The 7,681-nt window shown below is 36.9% G+C and overlaps 1 long non-coding RNA gene across 1 annotated transcript; it reads left to right on the forward strand.

Moving 5' to 3' along the window:
- The first annotated feature begins 4,077 nt into the window (after positions 1 to 4,077).
- On the forward strand, positions 4,078 to 5,078 carry LOC109067350. The gene is made up of 4 exons (XR_006159495.1): positions 4,078 to 4,121; positions 4,715 to 4,747; positions 4,846 to 4,939; positions 5,021 to 5,078. It is a non-coding gene; the product is annotated as an uncharacterized LOC109067350 (long non-coding RNA).
- Positions 5,079 to 7,681: the final 2,603 nt, after the last annotated feature.

Raw genomic sequence — 7,681 nt, forward strand, 5'->3', positions numbered from 1 at the left:
TATTTAAACAATATTACACGCCCTCACACTTGTGCTGCCATTATAGCATTCTAGAGCGCTGTGGTAGACAGAGATGTTAAACAACCACACAAAGTGTTGAAATTATATTTACCTATCCTTACTGATGTGAATACACCTCTATCTGAAAATGGATAGTTTAATTAACTGTTTTCTTTTTTCAAATGTTTTTCTCTTTTTAGGCCACTGAGGAAGAACAGGTGGTGACTGGAATGAATGCTGGTCATAGAAGTGAATGTCCTTTTCCCCCAAACTGATGCAACAGTGGTTTTAAAGGAGGACGCTGCCCTGGATGATGTAAAAGATGTCACATGCTGCGCTGATGGGGCTTCTTCATGACTACATCCATTATGCTAAAGCAGACATCCCAAGTCTCCCGGAAGTTGCGGGAGTCTTCCGCATATTGATAGCGGCTCCCTGATGCCCGCAAATTAGTTAAAATGTTTCAAATCGTGTAGAGCGCGCACGGCAGAGAAGGAGAGGGAGCGAGAGACCTTGCGTGTGTGTGCTAGTGTGGGACCCAGCAAACACAGAACGTTGTGAGGACGTCGCCAGTTCGTCGTCATTTGGTCAGCGCGACATTACTTTATGGCGACGTTGTGAGGACGTCGTGGTAAAGTTCCATTTTTTGGAATCTCGGCTAACGTCCCAGAAACGTCGTGGGCACGTCCTCAAAAGACGTCGCTAGTTATGTTATGTTAGGATGTTAGTTATATTTATGTTTATTGCATCGGGACAAGATGTAACTAAAAACCATGTGACATGACTACAACATTTTAGCCAAAGCTAATTCTCAATGTCGTCCCTAGGAGCCTTTACAAAATTTCAACAATACATAGTTAAAATAAAACAAAATAATACAATATAAAAACAATATCAACAAACTGACAATCAGTGGTCACATATTTGACTTCTGATTGTAGCATCTTGAGTTTGTGTTTAATAATGACCCAGTTTGACTCTCTGTTCGGTGGTCAAACAATTCCAGACCTCAGCCTTTACAGGAAAACCATTGATTGTCCAAATGTAAAGTATTTCACCTGAATCTGACAGTTCCCCGTCGAGCCCTCTAGTCCTTGGAACCCCAGCCCTGAGAGCAACTATGCAATCACTCAAGACCTGTGGGGCTCGATGATTTAAACATTTATGCATCAGCATAAATTTAATAAATTTGCAAAAGATAAAATATTTAACTTCCTTAGGCTAATACAATGATGTGACCTAATGGGTTTCTTATATAATATTTTTAATAGCTCTGTTATAAATCATTTTGAACTGGCTTAATTGTTGTGACAGTAGCTTGACACTGTGCAGATACAGTAACTTATATGCAGAAAATCATGGCATGCATGAAAGTGTGAAGCAGTAATGAAACGGTAGGCAGTCCCCTTTCGATTAGTCTGAATGTGAGAAAAGATTTGCTTTAGCAACCTCGACATATTTTTTTTAATATGACTGTCACCCTTTAAGTTGAGAGTCAAGTACAAGGCCCAGGTAGAGCTTGACCTTCTGAGACCTGCTGGATCTTTTTGCCCATTTATCCATACCAGTCTATCTTGGTATGGACTTGAATCTTGAGGCAAAGCAATAGACATAGTCTTTATAATATTCAATGTCAGACCTGTACTTTGAAACTACAATCCTATTTTGCAGATGTTTTGTAAGTTCATCAGAAAATGACTGCACACTTCTCCCTCGCACATAAACCACTGCATCATCCGCGTACATTTGAAATCCTGCTGTGGGACATGAGTCTGGCAAATCATTAATATACAATGTAAAGAGCAAGGGCCCAAGAATGGAACCTTGCGGTACTGCTGTGTTCATTTTTAAAAATGTGGACATTTCATTATTAACCACCAGACATTGACCTCTCTGTTCCAGATATGATTTGAACCACTGCAAAGTTCACGGCCTAAATTAAAACTGGACAATTTGTGAATAAGAATTTCCATGATTTAAGGTGTCAAACGCCTTTTAAGCTCCAAAAAATGTCGCCAACAATTTTCGCACTATCTATAAGCAGATTTTTAAGTTTTTCCACCAAGAAGCAGTTTGCCGTTTCGGTGGAGTTATTGAGGATCGGAAGCCCAATTGTAAATGGTGTAAAATGTTTATTTGATTTGTATAAAAGTAACAAGTTGCCCTAACAAACAATTTTTTCTGAAAACCACCTAAAACACTTGAAAATAATAAATGGTAAATGATTACGGACCGATAATGCAGACCTGGTTCTGGTGTTCCTGACTTAAATAATGGCATACTTGTTGCCTGTTTCCAGGTTGGTGGGAAATTGGTCCGCCTCTGAACAGACAAATTGAAACAAATGTGTTAGGAGGCTTTACAAGAGTATTTTTTATTTTACGTTTCAAAAAAAGCTGTATTTACATGGAAAAGATCTTTTACTATAGCTATTGTTGACTGAATTTATTTGCTTCAGCTGCAAGCACTTTGCTTCATTAGTCCCCTCAGAAGTGAGAACAGCGAATATTGGTTTAACGATTGATTGTTTGAAGTGAATTTTAGTTGTTGTTCTACATTCACTTGTTTGCACACAATTCTCTCACAAGATGAAACAAAATTTTGATATTAAAATTCCAGTGCTATTTATTTGACTATCTCTAATCTGCTTGTCTCCATTTCTAAGCTCATGAATAATCTTTGAGTGTTCCCTGAGCGGTTTCACAATTTATTTATTTGCTTCCACATTATGAGAGGACTTCCCTTGGCTTCTATTATTGTTGTAATACATACGACTTCTCCGCTTTTGCCTTTTCTTATATTTTTTAGTAACACTTCGATTTCTTAAACTTTTAAAAATATTTATATCATTACTTAGTTTGGTCCTTAACTGATTTTTTTTTCCCAAAGCCAGGTCTCTTTCTTTCATTAATTGGTTTCAAATCCTCATTAAACCAGGGTAGTATTCTCTCTTTCTTCAAATGCTTTGTGTTTTTTAAAGAGATTGTCGAAATGACCCCATCAACTATATTCATTACCTCGTTACAGCAATTGTGCACAGCATTTGTTTCTCCATGATTGTGCTCCAGTCCAAACATTTAATTCATTATCAACAGCCAGGGAGAAAACCTCGCTTTAAAATTGGTCAATAGATATTTGAATGATTTTTATTTATATGTAAGCAGACGTTTTTTGTTGATAATTTACGAGCACCAGAATCATGTTATGGTCAGATAAACCAGTTAGAAAATTGTAATGATTTCAAATCCGGCATCCTTGTTTGAAACACTAGATCTCTTTGTGTCCTAGAAGGAGGTGGGTGAGATCCTGGTGGCAACCCTTAAATTAATTGGGTAAACCTTACATTTATCATTAAGGATTTAAGTTTTTTCCTTTTGACAAGGTTAAACCAGTCTATCTTAAAATCACCTAGTACAATAACTTCAGACTTATGGGCCACCGATTTCAACAATTTACTCCACTCATTATAAAATGCATCTTTAAAAGAGGGAGGATTATATACAATCACAATTTTGAAATGCATACTTGCTGCTAATGAAATTTCAACACAAATATATTCAATATTTAGTTCATGATCAAAAGTAACTTCTGTGCATATCATATTATCCCTTACATAAAGTGCCACTCCTCCTCCTCTTCCCAATTTCCTATCATTTCTAAAACATTTATAACCTGGGATGTCAATTAAATCTGTTTGAACCCCATTATGAAGCCAAGTTTCACTCAGACCTAAAAAGTGAAGATTCGAGTCCATTAACAGCGATTTAACCTCATCATGCTTTGGCAACAAACTCCTGATGTTCAAATGCGCTCCAAAAATACCTTTAGGTTTACTTTTGCTGTCCCATAACATTTTCGCGTGATTCACAGTGGAAAAAACCTTGAGAGATTCATGTTTACTCACTGACTTTAAAGATGTATCAGACATCTGTTATTCATTCCGATATCGATGACAATGAATTCTCGAATCCCTCTGAAAGAGAGTAACGTACGGGACAAATTAATATTTAAAACTTAAACTAGCAGCGCGCGTCACTTTCTGAGTTAAGTGCGCGACGTGCGCGTGCCCGTCATATTGTAACGGTCAACTTCCACCGGACGCGACGGACAAGGAGGAAAAGGTAAGCGCTATAAATCTACTTTTATTCATAGATTTTAACTGATATAAAGTTAGATGACATCAAAGAGGAGTAGTGTTTTGTATTTTTGTAGGTTTTCTAATTCAATTTGTTTTGTTTTCTTTTTGGTTAGTTAGCTCAAAAGCAGTCTCAGAGGTGGTCTAAGGTAACGTTAACTGTTAAAATCTAATATAACGTTACCTGTTTTAAATTATTTGAAATTTAACACGATAAGCTATGCAGTATTCACTTTCTAATTCTTTAAATTTTAACCGTAGTAACGTTAGTTTCTTTGAATGTCTGCTGCTCGCTCTTGATGATGCTCATGCTAGTCATATTTTGAACTTGAATATAAACCGCTGTATAAAGTTTAACGTTAATTAGACCGAGGCTGCCGAAATTACGTTCAGTTTATGTGGGATTAATAATTTGCGCCTTTCTCCCTCAAGTGGCAGGCCTGTAAATTCTGTCATCTGCTCATTATTGGTGTTAATGGTGTTTTTCACATGCATGCTTTTTTAATGCTAGTTTAATTCTCAAAATATATCTGATACTTTAGTTTCAACAAAAGTAAACAAATCGTTGACTTTGTTTAGGTCCTGGCTGCCACCAGTTGAGTCAATGATTCGGTGAGTTGCTTATAAGAAAATATATTAATCTGTTGCCACCTAGTATAGTTTAATGTTTTATTTATTGCTTTAAAATTAACACATATATTTATCATCAGGAGAAGAGACAGTCTGGGCAGCAGCAACAAGACAACTATTACAAGTTGAGATGGGTTTTAAGAACTGGTACTACTTTGATTCCTGACTTGTTCGGTACTGAAAAAATTGATATAAGCTACAGGATCAATAGTGCTGCTATCAGTATTCTTGTAACGTTGATTCATTATCCTTTAGACACAACCACAGATCATCCAAATCATCTCCAAGTGGATGGCAGCAAGGATCAGGATCAAGAGATGATTCTTCATGAAGACTGTTCCATAGGAAGCAGTGAATCCTGGGTGAAAACTAAACCTGGTTGTTTCAGCATCACTCAGGCAAGACTAAATACTTTTAAATTGATTTCAGTTGGTTGTGTGTTTCAAGGCCATCCTGACCATTCTGCTGTCCTGGATGTAAGGCCGAGGAACAACATTTCTCGTTGTTGAAAGATTTGTGCAGCGGTATCCAGACATATAACGCCCCATGTCCTTTATTTGAGGGCGAGGGACATGGTTTCTTGTTGTTGGAAGATTTGTGCGTAGGTATAGAGACCTAAATTCATTGTTGCTCGTGACAGAAGCTGAAAACTTCACCTGAAATGCTGCCGCCCTCCAATCAGAATCCCTATGCAAATACCCTAGTGCAGACGAAACCAATCGAAAACGCAATATGAAAACTATACGTGACCATTGTCATCATGAGAAGAGACAGTATCCGCTGCAATCCAATCACATCAAAGTCGCTTTTTTTGCATTTTTTTAAATCAACAGGAATTTCTATACTTCTGTGAGGATGTCAGTTTTTGATAATTCCATGATCGATCATCGTTTAAATTAACGATCAATTAATGTCCGGTGTCGTTAACCTTAATGCTGCAAAATCGTCTATTGCAGCTTACCCAGTCTGATTATGACAGGATGTGCAAAAGTGTGTATATATATATATATATATATATATATATATATATGTGTGTGTGTGTGTGTGTGTGTGTGTGTGTGTGTGTGTGTGTGTGTATGTGTGTATTGTGTGTGTGTGTGTGTGTGTGTGTGTGTGTTAAATATAGCACAGTAATGAAAGGCAACAACTTATGTGATAGATGGGACAGAACAAGAAAGACTTAATAATCTTTCATTGTGCTAAAGTATTATAATACGAGAAAGAGGGTATGGCTCCTATACAAGCACTTTGTGGTTATACACAACAGTCGCGCCAGAATGAGTGTGTGAAGCAACACAGAGTCACAGCATGCAGCATTACTCATATAAATGTTCAAAACACCAAGGGAAGAGATATTGATGTTGTGTATTATATGAGTGCAATATTTTGAGCCTTTTCTTTTAACAGTTTTAAATCTCAGTTATTGTGTGCTCTTGAAGAGAGTTTCATTGTTTTGACTGTAGTAACTAGGGTTGGGATGACGCGTTAATCTGCCGATTCAATACTATCTCGATACTTGTGTGGCGATTCAATATATATTGCCATAATTGAGTATTGTGATTATATAACTACTGCAATTTGTGACTTATCCAAATTGTCTATAAAATTATTTGTTTGTTTGTGTAGATTTGAGGAAAGGTGAAAAATAAGGGGTCTGGGAGCGACTGAAGAAGACATGAGGGAAGGAAGTAATCACCAGAATGTAAGTTCTTTGAGAATGTGTGCATTGTTTATTACAAGTTGTGTTTTCATTTAAATGTAGCAATCTACACAGCTGGTCAAAAGTTTTAAATATATTTTAAAGTATAATTTATTTCTATAATGCACAGCTATATTTTCAGCAGTAATTACTCCAGTCTTCAGTGTCACATGATCTTCAGAAATCATTCTAATATGATGATTTACTGCTCAAGAAATTTTTCTGATTATTATCAATGTTGAAAACAGTTGTGCTACCCAATATTTTCAGATGCACACTTTGATCATAGTGGCAATCAATGTTGAAAACAGGTGTAAATACACTGATTGATGATAATCAGCAATGTTTCCTGAGCAGCACTCCCCTATTTTACTGACAGTATATGAAAGAGATCATGTGACACTGAAGACTTGAGTAAAGTTACATGAAAATCAGCATGCTTTGCTCTCATAATTATGTTCAATAACCTACATTTTAAGCAAGTATATTCGAACAAATCAGAGTATGAAAACTGTTTATTTACTTTTTTTTTGTTTTTTATCAAGATTACTTTTTTGTTGTAATTTTGATCAATACCATTTAGCGCCTTGGTGAGTCGTCAAGAGACTTCTCACTCTTGAAGCCATAAGAAAAGAGTCCAGATTTTTGACTTGGTTTGTGTACCTACATAAGCAACATTACAAGATGACTGCCTGCCCTTTAGCTGCCCAAAGGTATTGACAAGAGGCAGGCTCATGATGAAAAGAGGAGGAAGAACATGGTTTAACATTTTCTCATAAACTTGCCATGTGTTTATATACAAACGATGACCATGACTACATTAATATGCTAAATGTAATTAAAAGATTCAGTTTGCAAGAAATCTGAGTCTCTGACTCTACCTAGAGGAACTCTTTCCTGAGAAATCGGAGATGCTGAGAAGGAGCCTTTGTTCTACAGGCAAAACCACTGGGGGGCATCAAGATCCTGTCCTTGACGCCCCTCAGAAAAGCCTGTCTTCTGCTGCGTGGGGTACTGAAATACCCTCTTTTACCCTCTTCTCTATCGGCTGTCCAGCCCTAACTCTGCATTCCGCAGCATGACTGAAACGAGTCTTCCTCACATTTCGTTATCAGAGTATTCACAGCTTCTCCTGAGAAAGTCAATAATTCCATTTTTCTTAAACTGTTTGTTTTTTTTTTGGTGGGACAATAAGACGGAGAGATGCTAGAAATCTT

The sequence above is a fragment of the Cyprinus carpio genome, unplaced genomic scaffold (genome assembly GCF_018340385.1).
Source record: "Cyprinus carpio isolate SPL01 unplaced genomic scaffold, ASM1834038v1 S000006558, whole genome shotgun sequence".
Classification (NCBI taxonomy): domain Eukaryota; kingdom Metazoa; phylum Chordata; class Actinopteri; order Cypriniformes; family Cyprinidae; genus Cyprinus; species Cyprinus carpio.